At 32.5% G+C, this 25,512-nt stretch overlaps 1 pseudogene across 1 annotated transcript; it reads right to left on the bottom strand.

Annotated features, from left to right (window-relative positions):
- Window positions 1-9,183: 9,183 nt before the first annotated feature.
- Window positions 9,184-23,463, bottom strand: LOC149802802 (uncharacterized; annotated as a pseudogene). The gene is made up of 13 exons (XR_016420281.1): window positions 23,237-23,463; window positions 21,720-21,770; window positions 21,323-21,412; window positions 17,609-17,693; window positions 17,208-17,285; window positions 16,849-16,957; window positions 16,534-16,568; window positions 15,893-15,986; window positions 15,073-15,227; window positions 14,070-14,240; window positions 13,173-13,274; window positions 11,567-12,500; window positions 9,184-11,437 (listed from the first exon to the last, which is right to left on the bottom strand). The product of XR_016420281.1 is annotated as an uncharacterized LOC149802802 (transcript).
- Window positions 23,464-25,512: the final 2,049 nt, after the last annotated feature.

Consider the following 25,512-nt stretch of genomic DNA (forward strand, 5'->3'; position numbering starts at 1 on the left):
CTCTTGCAATAAATAATCATCCATTAGAAAATGTCAAACATGAAAGGCTTGTACTGTGTCGATAGATAAAAATTTATAATAGAATGACCATATTGATAAGTTTTGTAAAACACTGTCATCCAAAATTGCCCTTCTCAGCAGAATCAAGAAATATTTACCTACGGAAACTCGCAATTTATACTACAAGTCATATATTCTTCCAAAAAAGGATTATTGTTATAATGTATGGGAAAATTGTGCTAAATCTGAGCTTGACATGATTTATAAACTTCAGAAACGAGCAGCACATGTAATTTTAGATGCATCTGTTGATCATCCTTCAAAAGCATTATTTACATAACTAAAATGTTTCACAATATATGACAGGATAGATTTTCACAAGGCAGTTCTTTTATATAAATGTCTACATGGAACTGCACCAGAGTATCTTCAGGATTTATTCAGGCCATTTTCAACACAATACCAATATTCTGGTTCAGTTATGTGGAATAAGCTTCCACTACATGTAAAATCTGCTGAAAATATTAGACTCTTTAAGAAAAGATATCATGAGCATGTATGTGCTTCTAATAGCTAATCGAATTTAGTATTTTAATACTAAACATGTTAAAATAAACAGCAATTATTGCTATCTTCATATAATGTGCATTGTAATGCTCTCCATAAGAGGGCCTCAAGCAACATTAGTCCTTGACTAATGAGTCACCCTCTAAAAATAAAGCATTATTATTATTATTATTATTATTATAGATGTTATTGTCGGTGATAGATAATTTTATAAAGACAAGGAGCTAAGTTATCTGGGCAACTAAAAAGGAGTTAATTTAATAATAAGTAAAAAATAAAATAAAATCGGTGATTTGCAAAACAAAAATCGCATTTTCTCCTATCTGCATAAAAGTAAAATAATCATTTTCACATAATTAACTAAGTGATTATTTTCAACAGATTAATATCCCTAAAAACATACAAATTATGGACAATTCAGCAGTTCATAATTAATAATAATTATTCAAATAGTTACTGGGTTGATTAGCCGAGTAAAAATGTTGGACTTATTAGAAACGATTTTAGTTGTATAGTTTAGAAATATAAAAGATCTCGTTGAAATATTTTTGCATTAAATATAGATCTGAAATATTATTATGGTAATATCATATCTCTATTTTATGCAACTGTAAATTTTCTTCTTCTCTTTGGTTGCTTAGCTGCGTTAATAAGTTTTTCAAAGATGTGGTCCTAGACCAGGAATTTTATAAGTCACATAATTAAAAAAAGTTTTCTATGTTACTGGTGCTCTCCTATATTTTTCAGTTAAAAGAGACAAAGTATTATTATCTTTGTTGTGCCGAATATACTTCTCATTTAAATTGGGTTTAATTTGATATTAATACCTTTATTGTTAAGAGAGAGAGAGAGAGAGAGAGAGAGAGAGAGCAAGATAAAGAGGATGTAGAGGTATGTTTTTTGTGTGTGCAGTGATATATATCATAATTGCTATAAGTGAAATGATCTATTTTCATTTTATTCAGACATCCTATACATTAAATATTACTTCAAAGGAAAATAAGGAGAGAATTATCATGGTCTAAATAAAGTTGTATTGTTCTTGTACAAAGGGTACCTGTTGACACATTAATGTAATAGTACATTATAAGTGTTACTTTCTGCAACTTAACTTGGCAAATAACAGTTCAGTATATTCCTTGATAAAAAATTATGTGCATGCAGATTAAAACTAATGGGCTATGTTCCTTGTGAGTATATATGATTTTCACATGTCAACAGTATTTATCATAAAATCAATTTATCGACTTTTGCTCTCTTTACAATAATGCAGTGAAAGTTATATTAATAGGGTGCTTGCAAATGAATGTTTGATGAATCAAACTTGACCAAACATTTTGACTCAATCATTCAGAAACTAGAATTTAATTTTTACCGATGAAATTCCCTTCTACAACTTTTTTCAAAGCCACCTATGACAGGCTGTATATCCTTCAGGTTGACAACAGTGATTTATATGACATTAGGCTAAAAGAGCACCAGTTGTGAATCACACCCAGCTTGCTCCATTGACACGTATATGCTCATGTTAGTACCCTGTCCGCTTGGTAAGAGTAAGGTTACTAATATTAGTACTACATTTATATTGTGATTTATAAACACCATTAATTTCAATAAAACCATAACACAATTTATGTACTAAGAGATTGCATTTTTGCTGCTAGCGCTTTGCATTATGATTAAGGCTTTTTTTTCACATGTTAACAGGTCTTGTAATAATTATTAAAAGGAGAGAAATGAAACATATGTAATATTTATGTCCATCTTAGTTATATTTTAACTCTTTTTCATTGTTAAATTCCATAATCTGTTTGTATTTAGATATTGTTATTGTTATTGTTACTGTTTTTCTGTATAAAAAAAAAATATTGAATAAAACATTTATCTTCGTCAAATATTTCTTTAGTACTTGAATATACAGAGGCCAATGTCAATATAATGCGACTGGGTGGGATATCATGTTACATGTCTGCATCACAATTTCCCAGACACAAATAAAAACAGCCTCTGGTGGTTGAATGGTTTAAGACATTGTCATATTCACCCTGGGTTCATAAATCTCATTAATAATGCTACTACATAAAGCCCATGAGGGTGTTTGATAAATGGTATTAACAATATAAAGCTTAGGTTGACTTAAATAAGTCATATATCAGCAGAGGATGCTATGTATCATTATATTAAGGCACACACATTTATATAAAAATGCAAGTCCTTGGTTAATCTAGTTGCAAAAAATGAGCAAACATTTTGTTTCCTCCCTCCTGCTATTTAATACAGAATTTACTGTATGCATGTTTAAAGTTCTCTTTGACATGTCAGAAATTACATCATCATTAGTAAGCAAACAAAAGTTTTCATGCATTATTCAATTCACTAGATGTTCTGCTGGATCACAAAGTTCATACTTCACTCCATAATTCATTACCCTCGGCAGAAACCCAAGTAATTCTGTCATTATATTCAAATGCTATTCAATTCCTATATTTGCATCATACAAATGATAGCAAATTGATGGTCCTCAATTATTGGTGTGAGACTCCTCAGCCGATTTCTATACCACCATGTATATCATTCTACTATTGTACTATTCTATTCTCTACTTCCACCCACCCCCACTACCTCATGGAAAGATTATTAAAAAACATTGCATTATTTTGGCTTGGTGATCGTCAGTCAGGACAATGGAAATTTTTGCACATCATGAATTCACATACAATAGCTGCATTTATTTTCATTTTTCGAATTCAGTACAGTTAACATTTATATAAATGGTTAAAAGAACAGTACTGTCACTTTTTCCCGTTAGTTTAACATTCAAAAATTAACTGTGGAATTGTAGTAGTCATACCGAATACTTCTAACAAAAAATGTTATTAGGAGCTGCCTCTGTTGCTGCTCAACATTAAGAGGTTAGGAATGGTCGACCTGAGGAGTGACCTCCTGAAGAGCCCAACTTGCCCTAAGTTCGACACCTTCTCTAACTATGATGACTTTTTGCGAGAGATGAGGATGATCAAAAAGCAGCTGAACTTGCAGAATGACGCTGGGCCAATTCAAATTTTAAAAAAAAATATATATTATATCTCAAGCCCATTGTAGACCAGACAGAGTTAAACTGAGTAGAAATATGAATAGCAGCCTGTACAACTATCAACGGTACCGAGGAAACGGCAATCGAGGTAACAACAACCGATGGTTTGGCTATGGTAGAGGAGAGCATCGTTTAAAAAGAGTAACCGCATCTTTATATGGCCATAGGGTGGCAGGTAACCACCCTAAAGTCCGTAATAGGGGCCATCTATTTAGTAAGTACGCATGGAGGGGGAGGGTGTTTAACCAAAATGCATAAGCTTGCGTGTCGGGGGGCCAGGGAGTCTACAGATAACGTACGTACGCCTAGGAAACGGTGTGTGTGTGCGCGCGTCGTGAAACCTCAATAATAATTTGTTTAATATGTAACCTGTCTTTGGTATGCCTGGGAGCGAACCCACGACCTCCCGCATCCGAGGCGGACGCTCTAACCACTAAGCCACCGAAACGGTCTCGATGCATAAATGTGGTGGTAATGGTGTTCTGGGGAGAATCAGGTGCGTTATAATCCGCGGGTGATGACCTACGTGTTCAGTCACGACATTACCACTACGGAAGTAAAAGCAACCCGCATTTGTTTGGTTTTCATTTGGTTTTGGTTTATTTTAAACAAAAAAGCTGATTTTATTTTTTTTAAATAGTTTTTATTAGGTTGCTTTTAAATTTTGATATAATGTTTTCATTTATGTGATTTGGATGTGATGTGATTTGGAATTTTAACATAGCTTTAACAATTTTTCAGTCATATCGCTACGATGTCTGCAATGTGGCAGTTTATAGTGATGTCTAGCACTGGGGCATCATGCCGCAGACATGTAGCATGATGTCCCACCCAGTCACATTATCCTGACACCGGGCCGACCAGTCCTAACACTAACCTCTTAATGCTGAGGCAGCTGTTAGTACCGTTTTTGTAAGTCTTTGGTATGACTCGGCCGGTGATCGAACCCACGACCTCCCGCATCCGAGGCGAACGCTCTAACCACTAGGCCACCGGAGCGGTTTCAATTTATGAAGACATGATGTATAATACTGATTGTTTGTTTTTTTTTTTGTTCCTGTAAAAAAATTTTTTATATATGACCTACAACGCTCACTGTAATGTGAAATGAGCTTTTTGCACTGTATCGAGCGGACAGATTATAGTAATTTTACGATACTTGTGTCCCAAGATGAGCGTTGTCAAGAGTAATCCAACGATACATCGTTGATTAAAATCAGTTGAGTCATTTTGGATAAAATTTCATTCTTGTTAATTAGGGTTATGGTTTAGTGTTGTGGTTTTCTGGTAATAACGTACGGACGGACATGATGATTCGGACGGTTTTCACCGCAATCCGTGTCTCATGGAGCCCTATCGATATTTACTTTTTCATCAAAATCAATACAGATGTTTCGATTTGAAAACGGATATTTGTCATTTAGGGTTGCTTTTATGACTTTTTTATGAAATATCTCTGTAATTACTTGGAAATTGGTCATGCGGTTTCCTTTCCTAGATCGACCTTGGCGAGATATTTTGTATATAGTGGTATATAGTGGTTCGTCTGTCTGCAGCACATAGCGCCCCCACATATGTAGGGGTTAGGTTTATGGTTAGGGTTGTAGCTATCGGACAGATCATCCGAATTTTATAACAGTTCTGTCAAAAGATGCGCCTTGACGAGATACATCTTTCAAGAGTTTGGTAATTTTGTCATTTTCCTTGTATTTTTGCTTTATGAAAATCTTCCATTTCTGCAACATAATCTATGTGTAATCTAATAATATGAGATTTCAGAATGCAAATAAAAGTGTATTTAGAATGGAAGGAAGGTATGTGCAAGAGTTAGCACGTGTAGGTTGGCTTTAACGTGTCAGATATTTGTAGGAACCAATTACAGTTAAATTAAAAGTTATACTTTTTAAAACCCAGCTTTAACAATTTTTTGACTTCTAAAACGGGGTTTTCTGGTCGTGGTTATTCTTGAAATAGTTCCCTAACACTTAGTTTCTGATAGGCCATATGTTTAGCCGTCAAAGGGACCGCCCCAGTGGCCTGGTTGTTATAGCTTCCTTCTAGGATGAGGTTGGTCGCCGGTTCGAACCCACGCCGAGCCATACCAAAGATTAATAAAAATGGTATACACAGTTGCCTCGCTAGTTGCTCAGCGTTAAGAGGTTAGTGGTAGGACTGGTCGGCCTGGTGTCAGGATAATGTGACTGGGTGGGACATCATGCTACATGTCTCCGGTATGATTCCCCAATGCTTAAACATTGTTAAAGCTACGTTAAAAATCCAGTTCACACACGCCAAAAAGGAGTATATTTATTGCGCAATGTTATACGATTCGCTCACTATAAATGAACGATGGGCCTTCATGTGGGAATTTTAGAAGTGACTGACCAAGATTGAAATTTCTGAATTTTTAACAAGGTGTAAATGTGCCTATGTCTAACATTGTCGGTGGGCTTAAGTAGCCGGAAATTTTATTTGCAATAAATTTATAATTTATTAATCTTTGCACAATCACATTTATCTCTTTGCGATTTTTCGGGTATATACTGTGATGCCTGCATACAAGTTCGTTCTGTTATTTCCATCACAATGAATCGCAGGAGGCTGAATGTTGCGGGTACCAAGAACTTTATCATTACAAATTATGTTTTCGTTATGTTTTGTTTACCATTTAAAAACTTCATTACCGTGAATTTTCTAGTAAATTCTTTACCTGTTACTGAAATTTTCTATGTAGAAGTTTAGTTGTTGGCTTGAACTTCAAACCCATGTTTAGGAATGCATGTTCTGGTTATGTCTATCTCGGAGAGCTTATGTTCATATTTGCTTTCCCTACCTGTCCTATTAGGGTTTTGTTGGCATTTTCCCGGCCAACAAAAATCCCCATATTTATCACTATAGTTTTCCACCCAACGGCAATGTTGGTCTGAAAGGACATGCGATTTGGTTGCTGTTTTCACTACAGTATTTGTATCTTAGAGCCCTATAGCTTTGTTAATGACAATAAATCAAACGGTTTAGGAGTAAAATGCAGTTGTTTACTTTATGGTTAGGGTTACTGTTATCTGTGAATTAACACACACACACACACACACACACACACACACACACATATATATATATATATATATATATATATATATATATATATATATATATAGCGAGAGAGAGAGGGGGGGGGGTTCGCCCGTAAGTGATGGAAGAAAATTATAACTTAAGTTTTATATAATAATTTTTTAAAAGTTTATTTCCAAATGCCAAGCTCACGATGGTGGTCACCGCACATAAGTCTAAGGGACCTGGCCAAAATGATCCAAATTAGGCCCCTCGTTTGCTCTTGCAGTTACTGCTGATATGCATTGAATCGATATTTATTATCTTAGAACGTTTATTTAATTGAACCAATGTCAATAACTACTTTGGGGCCGTCCATTTAGCACGTACGCATGTAGGGAATTGGGGGTTAACCACCGACCCACGAGAACCTACCGGCAAGCTTTCTCGCATATCAACGTTGGCTTAGAATGAACAGGACACAGCACGCAGTCTCTCAGAATATAGTTAGGAAGGAGAGAGAGAGAGAGAGAGTTGTTGTTTTTGTTTTCATTGTTATAGGATTTAACGCCATTTTTCAACACAATATAGGCTATACATGGCGGCCAGTATTAATGGTGGAGGAAAAAGCCGGGATATCACCGTAAAGAACCACCGACCCACGAGAACCTACCGGCAAGCTTTCTCGCATATCCAAGTTGGCTTAGAATGAACAGGACACAGCACACAGTCTCTCAGAATATACCGGTAGTTAGGAAGGAGAGAGAGAGAGAGAGAGAGTGCAAATGACAGCGATCGAGAGAGCGAGTAAGAGAGATAAAAAAATTGAAATGTTATTTTGGAAACTTTTTTTTATTTATTGACAGCCACAATAATAATACAAAAGTATTTTGAAGAAGAAAACACAATTTAATAACAACAGATACAGCAATATAAGGTTTTATATGAAAATCTTGAAATAACATTATTTAAAAAGTTAAAATAAATGAAGATGTCTGATGCATTTCACTAAAACCCAATAAAATATATGACAACTGATGATATAAAACATAAACATCAGTTGGTCATTATCCTAAGGGGTAATAGCGCCAGTCAATTTCAGCAGTAGATATCACATCATAATGAAAAAAAATTAAGTCCCATGTATTGAATGGAATGAAATATATAAAAGTATTGGGCTAACGAAAGAATTACTTACAATATACCATTAGGAAAAGATGGGAAGTAAAGCTAATACTGTGCCGTCTACCCGCAGTTTAAGGAGCTGAGCAGTGAAAACCACTAACATGTTATTAACATGTCGTTCTGTCCGGCAGGAGTTAACTTGCAGGCACTCTAGCATTAGCACTAGAGTGGAAAAAAAAAAAAAAAAAAAAATTAAAAAAGTAGTACATTAAAGATCGGACAAGATTTATGACTCTGGTGACTGTTATGTGGATAAATATACATTTCTTTGTGACCGTTGACCTTCAAGACAATACTTGGAGACAATAAACTGCTTGTAATTTTTAAGTAGATATTTCTTCAAAATAAATATTATTAATCTTGTTCATAAAACTGTATTTGAAAAAATAATGTGTTGTAACTATTACATACATCCAAACCATATTAATAATAATATTCAAAAGTCAAAACTTAGACCATTATTCTACTCTTGAATATTAACATAAAAACTTGTTTAATATTGAAGGAATGAAGAATATTCGCAGTATAGATCATGACTATCAAAATATGTGAAGATTTATTTAAGTAAGACAAAGATCTGACTTTAATCTTAATATTAGTGTATAAAAAGAAAGTAAAATAAATTAAAACAGCAGGAGGAAAATATTTAAAACATTATTTACATATAAGTTCATATCAAATTCATAGAAAAGGTCATTTTATCATTATTGGTTTCATATTTAAAGAATGAGAAAATCCTATACTTACTCATCATGATGTCAGTCAAATTTAAACTGCTCTTGTCAATTTTACAAGTTGACATAATATCATAATGAAGCAAAATTAAGACCTATGTATTACATGTAACGTAATTTATTAAAAAAAGTATTGGGTTAATGGAAGAATTGCTAACTATATACCGTTATGAAAACATGAGAAGTAAATCTAATACTGTGCCGTCTACCCGCAGTTTAAGGAGCTGAGCAGTGAAAACCACTAACATGTTATTAACATGTTGTTCTGTCTGGCAGGAGTTAACTTGCAGGCACTCTAGCATTAGCATTGGAGTGCAAAAAAAAAAATAATTATTAAAAAAATATTACAATAAATTATTTATCTATCTCTGTCTATCTCCCCAAACAATAATCAATTGTGCAATCAACTTACAATTACAATCTAATACTATGTACTAGTGTTAACCATTATTACACTTGCAGTAATGTGCAATTATAAAGAACAATGAGACAGTCGGTGTAATGAATTCCTGACCCATTACTACCTGGATAAGGTGAATAATACTAAGAAAATAAATTTAAACAAAATTAAATTATCAAATGGGCAAACAAATCTCTTATTTCAGGTGAATATTCACGCATTTCCTGTATTTTTCTATTGAAGAAAAGATCTCCACCATTATTAGCCTTTTCTCCTGTCATATGATCCAAAAGTTCTACAATGCAATCCAAATACGCATGAGGGATCAAGCTAATGATAGGAGCTGTTGTAGACAACATTTTAACAACATTAGCAAATGCAATATTTTCATCTGGTAAAATATTTTCATCCTCTGACATGTGTGCAAGAAATCGTCTGAAAACCGGCTTAACTGAATCACATAACAAAGACAAAAGTAAATTATTTCTGTTAAATTGTTCTTCATGTGGCAGAATCTCCTGCTGTGGTATTTCTTTTAAAATTACACTGCTTATGTAATGCAAATGTTCTCTGGCTTGTTTTAAGCTATCTTTATCAATGCCTGTCCTGTCAGGAAGGAAACATCTTGTCATTCTTCTGTGCAGTGTTGGTAAGATGGTATCAGGGTCATCTGGCTTGCTTATTTCCTCCAAGTTAGCATTGCGAAACCCAACTCCAACTTTCGTTCCATCACATGCAAGCTGATTTGGGGCAAACCCACAAACTGGACAGGGTTTTCTGAAATCTATCTTCATATTTGAAGCCCAGCTGAACCACCATTTCCTAAATACTACATGATCCATGAATGTGCGGAAATCTGGATTTGATTCACGGTAATCTTTAGTTCTAAGGTCACAAAATGATGAAAACGTCAATTTAGAACACAAAACCTGGTTTACAAATGCCCAACCAATCTCATCACCTGCAGCAGTGTCCTTGTAGCAACATGAATGCACAGAGATTGCCCTTCATCCCATTTTATTTTACATGGTGCTTCAGTTTTAACACATATTCGTGTTAAAACTCTACAATGCTCTGGTGCAATTTTTGTGTAAATGGTCAATGTACGATCAAAAACAGTTTTACCATTTAAATGATCTAAATCAGTCCACCCAGCACCGCACTGACATGAAAACTCTGGTATCTCATTCACAAGGTCAGGTCCTTTTACACAACCATTTTCGATATTGCTAAAGTCTGAAGTGATCCAAATGTATCTTTCCCTTATGTTCTTGGCCAATTTTGAATCTTGCTGTTTTCGTGCTGAATGTGTACTTACACAAGGAAAGGACCAAAGTCCATCATTGACATTAAAGTTTGAGTCATTTCCTGTTGAAAACTGGTCTTCAATATTCATTTCAACATCCATACTTTCAGTAAAGGCTTCAGTTTGCAAATCATCTGCAGTATCATTAAATAAACAATTGGAAAACTCCATCCAGTAATGAGGCGCATTTTTTAGTTCCAGCAAATGGCAACATAGGTTTCCTCCTTTAGTGAGCAAATCTACATTTCTTTTGAATCCCTTTCTACTTCTGCAGAAACGATTTGTACATGAAAGTATAAAACGCTGAACACGGTCACTGAACGTTAAATGTACAAATGAAATTTCATCATCATGCAAAACTGAAAATTTCTTTGTATTTGGTCGGCAAGATGACAACTCAACTACCTTCATATCTTTGAATGATAGACTTCTCTGTATCACTGCTTGTATGTTTGTAATTGCTGCATTTTCATCACTTTCAATATTTAGAAAAATATTTTCTTTTAATACTCGACAATGCATGCACTTTATGCCATTTATATCCAAGGCATCATACTGTTCTTCTTCTATATCACTGAAACATTCTAAAAGTGTGCGATAAATTTTACATGTACAAGTGTAGAACATTCCATTTTCAAACTGCTCCCTTGTCGTCACGACATACTCAGACTTCTTGAATTCTCCCGTTTCATCATCATAGTCATTCATGACAGCAATTAATTTGTGCTCATCAAAAACCTGTATAACTAAATCTCCATATTCAAGTAGCTGTTTCTTGAAATTATCATAGATACTTATATCTTTCATTACATTTTCATTCTTTAGGTCAACAGTTTTCAATACCATTTCTGCTGTCACAATCTTTCCACGTGGTGTGAACATTTTCCTACGTACTGGCGCAGGTTCAGCATGATACACAATATTTTCACTGGCACTATTATTGTGATCATTTTCCTGGCAAAGGTCTCTGTAGACTTTGAATAATTCACCAGATTGTTTGTTCTTGTAAAGATAAAGCGCCTTGTTCCTTAATGATTTAGCACTATAACAGATAGAAAAGCGATACAGAAATTTTATTATGTCAATTCCATGGTCATTTCATAATAAATTTAGCATAATACTTTGTTCATATAGAGACTCAACAGAAGCAAAACTTTTTAGAAAGTCTACTGAAGATTTCTTATAACGATCCAAAATTCTGATCTCTGGATAATGACATATGATATCACGAATAGCAGGAGTCTTCAGCATTTCATTGTCACAGGACATGTAATAGGCATCAGATACATCTTTGCCGATTTTAACAGTGAATCCTTTGCGAGTGGTAAGAACAAAACAGGCACATAATTCCAAGTTGGTGAAATTTTCAGCATGCTCTGCAAGTTGTAGTTTTCTTTCCTTCAAATTACTTAAATTATATTTATATACTTTATCTGGTCTACTATGACTTTCATATGAACCTTTCATTTTCCTCTGTGTTATCTTTTTTTTATCTTCATCAGTGGCAATGTTGCACAAGAAAAGTGATTCTTTTGAGATAGTCAATTTCTCACATATTAGATGTGAAAAATTCTCCACCATAAAATTTTGATAATATCCTGATTCAATATATCGCATATAATAAAATGGTGCTTCACTGCTGTCATTTATAATTTTAAGTAAAGTAAATACGAATACTCCCTCAGTACAATTAGGAAAAGTGGCTATATTTATAGCAGCATCCTCAAATTGTTGAAGCTGCTTATTCTTCGAATCCATGAAATGGCACTCTATCAACTGACTGATGATGTCATGCTCTATGTAAATGGCTTTATGGCACTTTTCCAAATTGGTTGTAAACACATTTTTAGCAATGCTAACTTCTGATAAATCTGACTTTCTTTTCCTGGATAAAGTTTTATTGTTAATATCTGTAGGATGTAATGCGGCTTCCTGCTGTAAAGAATTTGACACAGGAGTTATAAGTTCTATAATGTCATCTGTTGTCCACTTTTCTCCTAGAAGCTGCCTCTTGCAAATATATTCTGCAGTTTGCTTTTCAAATTCACGAGCATTGGAACTGTTTAGCATAGATAAGTACTGGCTGTGATCTTCAATAGTGTATGGGTATTTTGGTGGCATTCTGAAATCTTCATCCAGTAAAAGGAGATGCAGTTTGCTTCGCTGTTGACAGAAAAATAAAGTTAACTGTAAATAAAACATCTTGAATATCACTATAAATACTATTTTATAAAGATCTTTGTTATCATCAAAATGTTATCAAATGAGCTTAATTATTAGGAAACTATGCAGATTGTTATGTATGAGAGACATTACACACAGACTGAAAGTTAAATGAGAAAAGAGGGTGAGCTGATTACCTAAAAAAATAAAAAATAATCAAGGTACGCATTAGTAGTAATGTATTACATTATAATTAAACTATTCCTCGAGTGGAATATTGTCTTAATCAGTTCCAATATAACTGCTCATTCTGCATATAGCAATATTTTATATATGTAAGAGGAAAAAAAAATATAGGAACTGAACAAATTAGTTTAGGTAAATAATTCCTTTCAAATCAACAAATGAAATAAAACTTATCATGAAATATCCACTGAAAAATAATTAAAGTTGGAATATTAAGAAACTGTCACAAAATTTCATGTTACAAAATAATAAAGGTAAAACTAGATCACAGAAAATTAAGAAATCCTAAGTTTAACTATACCATACAATATGGATAACTGATATGATAATGAAAGCTATGTGATAAATAGAACTATCAGTGAACCAAAAACATGCATTTTTTAATTTCAAGGCGCATTTCTAATGACAATCATTGTAATATCTCACCAATGGCACTGGACATAAATGCAGATCACTAGTTATTTTTGATAACTGTCCAAGAGGTAAAGCTTGTTGCCATTCTTCAATGGAATGAAAAGAAAACTGTTCCTGCAAATGTGATAAAATATTTTTTTTAAATGTTTAAAATAAGTAATTTTTTTCATTACAACAAAACCTTAAATATCATGTATATTCCAGAGAACAGTACATAAAGAAGCTGAAAACAAAATATATTCTGAACATTCAAATGTTGTCCAAGAATTAACTCATATGATAATCAAGATGGCCTTAAAAACATGACAGTGAATAAAGAACTGGGCTCTCATTCACCAACAGTCAGATTTTCACAACTTAAAGATGAAGAAATTCATAGCAAGTAACCAAAAACATAGTTAGGTCATCAGAAATAATTGTCTTTTATATATGACTAATGCTGTAGCTGGTTTTGAAAGAAAGTTCCTCTTCCAGTTTCACCTGCCACTGCTGAAATACATTTCTTCATTAATGTTACTATGAAGAAGATTATTTTAATATGTTACACAGTATATGGAATATTTAAGCCAAATAAGTGCAATTGTAATAATGAAGCAGTTAATATTGCCATTACAAAGTTACTATAATTATGATTAAGGTCTTCATAAGGACCAAACTAGTGTTACTGGCCACAGCAGATTTTTCTAGGCCAAATAATTTTCATAGCCCAACTTATTTAATTTTGTCTGTGATGTAACCAATTTGTGATGACTGTAGCATGTGATTGACATTTTCAAAAGTTTCAGTGCACTATTATTATGTTTTAAGGACTACATTATTCATGAATGAATGAAAAAAGAAATATATGACAATAACTGAGTCACACTCTACAATGTAGACAAAAAATGCAAAAACTGTAAGATTACATACCAAATAAATGTGTTTTAATACATGTGTTTCCAACTCATTTCCATCGTAACTGGTAAAAGCACAGTCTTTCCATTGACATAACATGCCAGGATGAATATGACCTATTACATGCTGTCCTAAAAGCTGCTCTGTTTGGAATGTTTCTGTGCAAGATTCCCAGGAACATTCGATCTAGAGAGAGATTAGTAGAATAGGGCATGATATGGGGAACTAAAATACTGTAACTATGAGAACTAATTCACGTGTTAAACAAAACTGAACCTGTTTGAAAGTATTTTCCTACCTTTTAAAAGTATAAAAAAAGAGAAAAAGATGACCAGGAAAACAAATAAGTTTAAAATGCTAATCTTGTATATTAAGGAAACACTGGCAGTTAACCAATTCAGCCCCGATCCTGTCTGTAGGCGTGATGAGGCTGTACCCTACTTCAAAGCCCTGAAGCAGAAATTGATGTTTCTACTACAACTAGTCATTATTCTCATGGATAATTTGTTTAAAACAGCTGTATTACGATGTATTCAAAAATAGTACCCCAAATGTCCTTCCTACGCACATTTCAGGCAAAAAAGACAAAAAACCTCTGGGGCCGAATGAGTAAAATTTGGTTTATTATGATCACTCACACTGCATAGAAACTTTCACAGTTCTGACTGTACACACACTGCTAGTTATATTTGCTGATCAGGAATTTCCTAGAACTTATTTCTCATTGATACATATTCTGTTTTAGTGATATACATATCAATTCCTCGTATGATAATTTTTAATATATATATTGTGAACAGAAGGGAGAAAAAAATAAAATGTGTGTACCCAAAAGGTATGTTGTTGTTGTTGTTGTGGGGTTTAACACCATTTTTTAGCACACGATAGGCTATACATGGCAGCCCGTATTAATTGGTTGAGGAAGAACCAGAGAAAACCCCAGGAAAAACAACCAACCCATAAGAAGCTCTGGCAAGCTTTCTCACAAAGGTATAGATGACAATATAGAAATAATTACCACTGGAGGTCCAGGATTTTCTTCAACATCACCAGAAAGGATCAGTTTCATTTTTGCAAAGTTCTTCCAACAAAATGCAGCAATTTTCTTTACAAATGACAAACAGTTTGACAGCACTGTTTGATCTCTTTTGTCTCCTTGTTCACATTTCATGCCTATATATTGATAAAGATGATAAATTTAATAATAAATGAACGAAACATCCATCAACAATATGTAACAACTGTATTCAAGGTGATGTTAAATGTGGCATGGCATCACTTTGTTGACAGGAATTTTGCATGAGTATGCAAGGTATGTGCTTATACAATGGCGAGAAACAGCATAAGAAAGATCTGATAATTTGCTTAATGATATTACTAAAGGCATCAGCGTCTTGAGCCAGAGTAAATATTATATCGTAATACCCTGGTTTTCTTTCTGATAAAAAATGACTATCACGGATGATATATGGCATTAAATCCACAAAGCTGAGTATCGTGTCTGAAAGGAAATTATTCATGCCTTATTGACAAATAAATGTTGAATCATTTATTGTGAAAGACACAAAATAATGTTCAAATTAAATAAAGGGAAAACGATTAAGTCACATTAAAGTTCCACTTTACACATTCTATACCTCAGTCTTAATAAAACGGCACATTAGGATGGCACTATATATATATATATATATATATATATATATATATATATATATATATATATATATATATATATATATATATATATATATATATATATAGACACACACAGCAAGTGAGAGAGATGAAAATAGTAAACAGACCAGATACATAACTGTAATACTGAAATGTATATTTACCAAATAACTGCATTTCAGGAACATCCAATGCAATAAAATCACTATCAGTTATGGAACTTATGTGACTGGATGCTTTACAAGTATATATCTCATCCTGTAAAAGGGTAAATTCATTATAAAGCCAATGATTGAGGGTTGTTGAGCATTTTATAAATAGGACACTAGAAGTATTAAATAGCTATACATACACAGATATCAACAAAGATGAAAATTGTACCCTGATTCTGTTGGAAGATAAATTTTAATTTATGCATGAATTATTATCATCAAAAAGAAAATTGATATCTTTTCAAGATATTATTATAGGAACATTAAAATATAACATGGACTGTATTAAGGTTTCAGAAATAATTTTATTTAAGTCAACTTTATGTGTCATGTTGAAGTAACTATGTGTGTGTGTGTGTGCGCGCGCAAATACCCAATCATGAATCATATGCATTAATTAAAAAATGTACACCATGAATTAGTTATGTAAGTATTTCTGGAACAAACTAAACAAACGAAGTAGTATAAGTTGTCCTCATTCAAAACAAGTGATGGCTGCCTTAACACAAGAAGCCAAAATATAATTTTGGTAAACATAATTAAAATTATTAAGTTCTGAATTGTATTTAAGCAAAAACTAATATATATCATACCTTCATATGGTTTGGTTTGAATGAAGCATCCTTATCTGGAAAGGAATAAATGTTTTAGATTCGATTAAAGAAAAGGCTTACAAAGAGGAAACAAAAAGCTAAGTAATAATTAAGGAATAAAACAATATTTGTGTATCTATGCTGGAAAATGAAAAACAATCAACTTCATATCACAGAATTTACAGGTCAAAAGCACCAAATATATAACACAATATAATTGTAATGCATCTATTTCACCAAGAATAAGCAAATTAACTGGGTTAATTTTTTGAAAATTTAATAATAATTTGGCAATAACTACTTCAAGAAACATACACATGATCTCCTCCATTTTCTTTCTATGAGGAACATGTCTGCTCAAGTAATGGTTCAAAAGAAAGTCTTCCTTAGTGCATTTCACACGGCACTCAGGACAGCAGAATACCTAAAAAAATAAAAATATTTCAACAGTAATAGTGTTTTAGGAAAATAGAAAAGCACTTAAATGTTAACAATGCTGCACTTTTTAATAGCTTAGTATTCATTATTATTAAAGAACAATGATTCAAAAATATATATAAAAAATCTCAAGATCAGAATTCTTCTTTACTGGTCAAATGTGAAAACAGTAGCCACAAAACAGTATTTAGAATGATAAAATAAGAAAAAACAATTGTATAGTATTTTCTACTTACCTTTGCAGGGATGATTTTCTGGATGAATCTTTTCACTTTTGGTTTCTGGTGTGTACAGGCAGCATGAATATGTCGATCCTTAAAAAGTTAAACTTTATATGATGGCACAAAATCAAGCAAATTTGATAACAACAAATGTTGTCATTAACACAGTCATATGCAAAGGTGCCTATATCATCATTTGCTCTGAAATTTATAAATAAATACCTTGTTAATTATATTATCATATATTTTAAAAAAAAGGAAATTTCCAAAGTCATTACTTCCACTGTAGTTTCTATAACAAACTATAATACCGCAAACAGCACCGGTCTTTTATTCATTAACTTTTTTTTTAACTTTCAGACTGAAACATTTATACTTTGATAATTAACATTTATACCTTAATACTAAACAATTACCTTGTATATGTTATGAATAGCTGTTGGTGGCAATATTACAGCAACATCCTCACTGACATGCACTATTATCTCATGCTGCTCTAATCTGCATAAAAAGTATATATCATCAAAAACATTTCAATGGTTATTTTCCTGAGAAAAAAATTAATTGAAACAAACTTATCAAAGTATCAGCAATAACTCTTGACGCATAAAAAAGGACACCTGATACAGTTAAATAAAAGACCTGGCAAATGCGTCACTCGAATTATAAATGTAAAAATACGTACGTGTCTTTCAAGAGAATTTTTTTAAAGAAAAATAAGAATATGCGAACAATATTATAATGATGGCTACACACATTGGCTGTAAGGGGTGTAATCTGATGAAGAATATTCACTCTAATATAAAATATTATTGTGAAATAAAGATGCATAAAAATGTAATTTCAATTATTATTACCATTTACAAATATGCAGTTTATATAAAAAGTTAAGATAGATTCATATTGCTGGCAATGTCAGTTTTCCACAAAAAGAAATGAATAGGCCATTCTTAATCTATGATGGTATATATGTTCAGTACACAAGCACTACCAGTTAACAATTCTCAGATGATTTATTAATCATAATGTAGCAACGCAGCTGTACAGATATCAGTAAATTACTATCATCAAACAATAGCATAACTGATGATTATTTTCCTGCTCAAGTAAAAAAATATCACTTGGAAAAAGGGAAAAGAAAGACAAGAAAAATAACAATATTAAATACTAACAACTATAACAAAGTATGTAAACTGAAGCTGCTTTTACACAGGTTCCAATCGACACACCCATAATGTATGTATTAATGAACACATGCACATTGAATAAACTTGAATCAAATATATAATCAGTGTGAAAATTTTGCTCTTGTATAAGTGAACAGATTCAGTATTATCATCTATAAATAGACATGCAGAATAGGTTAACATATTTTTTAACTAAGCTGCAGGATAGATCATAATCTCTATAATTGGAAAATATAGCAGGCATGACCTTACATAATTGATTAAATGTACAGTACCAATCCTCTATTTCTTAGAATGCCAAATATTGTAATTTTTATGTTTCATATAAATGTATGGCAAAATATAAAACAATTATTAAAGCAGTAAACAACATTGTTTGAATATTTAATGTACAAATGAAGTAAAAACAGATGCATTTAGGTTATAAATTATAACAATAATTGAAAAGTTAACTAATCACTAATTTTGAAACACACTGGCTGTCATAAATACCCACAGGAACCCCAATACGATTTTAATACCTTTTAAAGAAATTGAAAATTCTCATTGCATGAGTGTTGTATATATTCTTTTTAGTGGTTTTATACTTCTCCAGGCCAGGGGAATTTTTTTAAAAATTAAAACAAATATTGTTAGTAGTAACAATATAACAAATTTCATTTCTGAAGTATGTGCATTATTAAAATGAATTGAAAGAAAAAAGAAACCAGTCTGGTCCATAATGAACACATTTTGTCATGACTGAATAATAACTAGTAATTTTATAAAAAATAACAATGTAGAAGGTAGTGAACATACTGAGCTTTTGTACTGTAAATAAAGATATGCCACACTGCATGATTTCATTATGTGCTGATGAAAGGATAATTTAATGGTAAATTAACATGCACATTGTGACAAAGATAATTGTACTGTAAATTAACATCCACATTCAGAGATCGCATTAACTTTATAAGGTGTCATGATTTATGTCATCATTTGTATAGTAACTGATAAAGAGCAACTGGAGTCATCTGAGAAAGATTTTAATTAGTTTTATTGGATTTTTAATGAAGCTTTAACAATTTATCAGTTACATAACTATAAGGTTTCCTTGTCACAGTCTATAGCTAGGGTGTAAAACCGGTTTTGGCCAAAGACCAGATTGCATTTTCTAAGACCAATCGAGGGCTGAAAACAAATTTCTTTAATATTATTACTGTTCACACGCCAGATTAGGCCCACTGGCAAGGGCTTGTGCATCTATGGTATATAGTGATGTCAAAACCATGCCAAAGACATATTGTGTCACACATTATCATGACAGTGGGCTAATATGCATTTACTGAAATGTGATTGCAATACAAATGAGATGCAACATCAGAGGTAAATTTCTGGTCTTTATAACTCAACTAGAATAATGATGGTACTTATTGAATCATAGGATTTTAAGAATAAAACTTGTTATGTAAATAAGAAATCTGTATTTAAATGTGAAATATTTCTGCTTTTCCAACATGATTAATGATATAATATAACCTGACAATTGGCTTACAATTTATCCACCTTTAATCAGTTTAGTTGTAAATGTAAAAAATGAACAGAAATGAAATATCAAAAAGGGAATCAACATAATAAAAACATGAGAAAAACAAACCTTTTCTGAGAACAAACTCTAGTTCTATGAGACTGAAAAGAGTTTCATTTTTATTGAAATTAAAATAAATATAAAGCAGAGATAAAAGTGATGCATGTCAGGATGAGAAAATTGATATCTTTTTCTTGTGAATGATTTATCTGCCTGAGCTGTGAAACCTAACTTATGAAACAAGCGAGCTATGTACATTTTGGAAAATAGACTAACAATAATCATGAAATTTATTTATAAAATCTTTCAGATTTAATAAGAAATAAAAATGTCTCTTCCCACACCCACTTTTTTGATGTTCAAAACGGCAATGGTGTGATGGTGATGGAACTGATGTTTAATGCCATTTTAACACACTGTGAGATGGTTAAGGCTGAAAGTCACATAACTGGAACCAACTATGAGAAACTGACATTCAATTTTTGGAGTGTGAGTGGACTTGACAGCATCGGATTCATATGAACAATTCCTCAAACTATATTTAAAATTTAACAAGACTTTCAAACTCTGAGACAAGACAAAAGCTACATTATGTCTATTTCAACCCTTGAACCATACCTGGATTTTCCAAGCTTTCTGTGTGTGAGTTTATATAACCAACATCACTGTATATGTGAAAAATCAGAATTCTTATAACAATTCCAACCTGTACATGTGGTATAACTGATTCAACCTTTCACCCCCAACACAAAGCAGGTCGACTGAAACAATTCCGCTAAAATATTAGTGCAAAACTATTAGGCATTAGATAGTTATGGCAAAGAAAGTTACTGCGCAGATAAAGCTAGAGTATAAGAGTTTTGATCTATGAACAATAGATGTGTCAATGACTTTCACAATTTATGGGTGGGTGTAGATATGACACATGATCATATGATTCACGTTTCATATGAATAATTCTATGAAATCTTTGTGAAAACCCAGATATCGTTAAAAAGTTGCAGCCTGGATAAGCCTGACGTAGGCCTAACCTAACTTTTGACTCAAAACCATGAAGTGGAACATGTAGTTGAAACTGGTATATGACACCACTAGGACAATATAAATAAATTATATAACATGTAATTCAAGACAGGAGTTATTCAAAAGACGCTGTGGCCGGGTCAAGACGATTAATTGACCCAGATTTTATTGAAAAAATATCAAGCTTTACAGATTTATGGCCATAATGTGAAAATGTGACGAACTGACTCATGAAAATAGGGATAACAATGCGGGGGGGAGGGGGGGCAGGGGAGACTTTAGTATAATTTCTTACTTTAGATGATACATTTTTCAATTTATCTTTATCTCTATCTAATACAATATGCTCATACCTTTTTAACTCGTGTTGAAACAGGTACTCTGTATCGTTTATACCTCCTGAATTTGGGAATAAATGGCTTTTTGCTAAAATTGCAGCTCTCCTTAAATGAAATAATTATAAAACATTAACAATATATGTAAACAAAAATTCTGTACTTTGGTCAGTCCAATTACTCTTAAGTATATAATAAGCACATTAATAATTTTTTACCTGTCATTTTAAAAAGAACAAACATGAAGTTGACATTTTCTAAAAACAAATAGGGGCAGAACATTATGATTTAACATGGACATATTGCTGTAATACCAAAATCATTTACCAAATATAGACTGATGTGAATATGTGACCTTATTCATGTTAAAAGCAAGTTTAGATTTTATGTAAAAACTATAATTTATGTTAGTCACCTTATCCTTGTAATCCATCGACTTAAGTTTATCTCTGGGTGGAAACTGCTTCACTACATCCGCATAAGACATACGGGTATCGACAAGGTCCAAGGATAACAATTTTTCAGCGCTGTTTACCTGCTCCATGTCCAAACTAACAACAAATGACTCCAATACTGTTTTCAATACATATGCACCATTTATATTTACATGGAGTCCATCACGTGCCAAATGCATACTTCGATCAAACAATGGGTTATAGTCAATAAAATGGCACTTATCACATTCTCGGCTTAGGCTCATAATGACATCATTTAGTGCAGCACATCCTCTTTGTAAGTCTGGTAAAACAGTAGAGTTCCAATGAAAAGATTTAAAGTTACTGGTGGTTCGAGGCAGAATTCCACAAACAGTGACCAGCATCGTGGGATTCATTTCCAGCAGCTAACGAATAAAGTCTCTGTAACAACTGAAAGCAAGAAGTGCACAAAAAGAATTAACTAAATGCAAAAAAAACATGACTAATAAAACTGTGAAAATTTCAGAAATTCACCACCATAGTAACTGCTGCCATTTGGGAAATATAAAGAAAATGATACAAAAATTTAAAAACATCTGCTACCAGGGTTATTTTGTTCAACTCTCAAGCTCTAAGCAAAAATAAATATCCCATTTTGACATCATATGGCAAGATTTCGGAACAATCAACACACTTCATTTTTGTTGTAGCGATGTAAAAATTGTATTGTCATAAAGTGCAATATGTATTACCTAATTAATGTTACCCTCCTCCTGATGTTAAGCCTGTTTATTTGTGGCATTTGGTGGATTATTAGTTAATAAATGTAGATTGTTGGAAGCTGAGAATACCAAAATCAGTTAAAATTGTGACAAGAATCTTGAATTAAATGAAGCTACTGAAACACTTTCTTCAATACTTTTATGTTTTTATTCATTTTGTTAAAGAAACATACTTCAACTTAATCTGATTATGGCATTCCCGGCATAAATCACATTTCAGGCAAATGAAATGTAGGCCAACATAACTTGAAATCAGGTCCACATGATTGTGTGAGAATTTTAATTTATTAGAAAAAAGGCATCAGAGTAAGAACAATCTCGCTAAATCATTGTGACTTTAATTTGTAGAAAAGCATAAATACGGGCTGCATAAAGTTTGAGATATTTCTGAAATCTGACTTCTCAATATGATGCTAGGTGACATCAAAACATGCTACACAAGCACAATTAATTAGGTAATAAAACATTGACCCCAAAACATAAATATCAGGGTCAATGTCTTAGACTGTATGACGAGTAGTCAATATGGATGCTAATCATGTAAATTTGTTATTGAAAATTATGCTGGTCATATTATAATTAGAGAGAATATTTGGAATTCATCACTAGCCAGTTGTACTCTGTAAGATCAAGATAATAAATTAAATATACAATAGAAATTTATAATAGTTATGCTGCAAATATTGGGCACAAATGATAAATGTTTTCAAAGTCAAATTTACAAGTAAAAATACCTTGTAAATATGCTAACATCTTTTCCAACATCATTCGAACCTATGTGAAGAATCAGCAGGTCAGGTTTTTGGGCTCGGACAACATCTAACACTTTGGATTTAAAATTGGTGACATCTCCAACCAATTTCGCACCAGGAATAGTCAACAGGAATAAGTTGGGAAGATTCAGAAGACAACTGAGTTGCTTCAAATTGGAATCACCTGCAACGAAAATGCTCCTCGACATTCTGACAAGTATGCGGCAGCTATGCAAAATATACAATGAATATGAAATGAATATCCACTATTTAAAAGAAGTAACTGTCTTTCTAAAAAGAAAATATAAATTACATAAACACTAAATTATGCTTTTCACACCAGATCAAGTGTAATAAAATGGAAGTTAATCATAAACACTTCAGAAAACAAACTACTATCTTGGGGTAAAAACGTATCAAATGAATATAACTAATAAAATATTTTCTAGTATATTCTTCACGCTATCAGTTCCAATACCTTAACTAGTATGTGAATATGCAAACTTCTTACTTAGGTAGTAATCAAATTTAAACACTAATACATACAAATGAACAAAAAAACTTAGCAATGCAAGTACAATATCAAATAAATTCAGCCAATATTCACAACAAATAGAAAATAAAGTCAAACTGATAAAACTTAAAAGGACTGAAACGAAAATTCAAATTGGTCTGGCAGTTGGTAACGTGACTATGGTCTATACAAACTAGTTTGTTAAATTTGCGCACTATGATAAACTGTAAAATAAATCAAAGCGTGATTAATTATAATTACATATATGTCTAACAATTTTTAAATATATATGAATCGAGAATATGGTAACTAAGATGCAGCAATTATTAATCGTTATCGCTCAAATTTGAAAGGCGTTCGCACGAATTTTGGTTCAAGCGGAAGCAGGAAGTAGAATTGGTGGTTTATGGGATTGTTTCTGAGGAATGTATTGTACAACCAATCAAAACCATCGTTTTTAGAGGATACATTTGCATATCTGAATGTACGAATATTTAATGAAGGTAGGATTTCTCCATTATCCCCCCTCATGGTGAATGATACATTTAGTGGTAGTAACACCGTTTTAATACCATACATTGCTTCTTTATAGGAGATTATGTATGTATACGCATGTTGAACACTAATTTTAATTTATATACACAATGACTCACACTGTATGTACTTTTGTAATATAGGTCCATAACGTAAACAACTGAATTAAGTATTCTTCTTATAACTATTCTTTGTCCGAGAGAAAGTAACTTATTATTCACAGTATCATGGAACTGTCATTCAATAACCTCTGAAAGTTATTGTTATCGGTTGAAATTTATACAGTTGACAGAAATTGTATCTGCTCGTGTGGAAGAGGAAGGTGCTGTAAGTACTCCTAATAGATCCCACAATACTGTACCAACCGCAGATCCAAGTGGGCTGGTAACAATCAACCAGGAACCAACCGCAGATCCAAGTGGGCTGGTAACAATCAATCAGGAACCAACCGCAGATCCAAGTGGGTTGGTAACAATCAATCAGGAACCAACCGCAGATCCAAGTGGGCTGGTTACACTCAATCAGGAACCAACACATTCAGTAGCAAAAGCTGTCTGTATACTTCTTCAGCGGCTGCAATCCAGTCTGAACGAGAACAAAATTAAACAGAAACATGGCAAATAATCAAGTTTGCTAGCAATTTTGAAAAATTCACTATTGACGTAAATTTTACATCCGCATGTGCGTTCGTCAGACTTGAAAAACTTCAAAGCAGATTAATAGTGTTTGAAGTGTTATGTATATCTAATATCTATTGTCTGTTTGTTACAGATTTTTATCTTTTAAATTTAATTATATGTTATTGTAATGTAACGATGTTTGTTGGACTTAACCTGGTCCAAAAATAAATTTATTTTCCACTTGACCTGAACAATTTAGTTTTCATTATATAAACAAATAAAACATACAAGAAAATTATGTGCACGGGTTTAGAAACAGGATAATCATTAATAGAAGTAAATATGTTCATTAAGGTTATATATTATAATTTTAGCAACATACATTATGACATTAAAAACATTATTAAAGGTTATTTTCCATAAAGTAAAGATTTTATTTTTGTAAAATGTTCATTGTGATCTGAGTAAAGGACTATATTATATTGTCACTGGAAAGATTATTCATTCGAGATTAAGACCTAGCAGAATCAGTTGGTATTATTGTTGTGTCCAGTAAGTCCTTGGGTTGGAACTTATTTCTTCAAATCGTA

Source organism: Sinohyriopsis cumingii, chromosome 3, assembly GCF_028554795.1.
Source record: "Sinohyriopsis cumingii isolate HCF-2022 chromosome 3, ASM2855479v2, whole genome shotgun sequence".
NCBI classification, from domain to species: Eukaryota; Metazoa; Mollusca; class Bivalvia; order Unionida; family Unionidae; genus Sinohyriopsis; species Sinohyriopsis cumingii.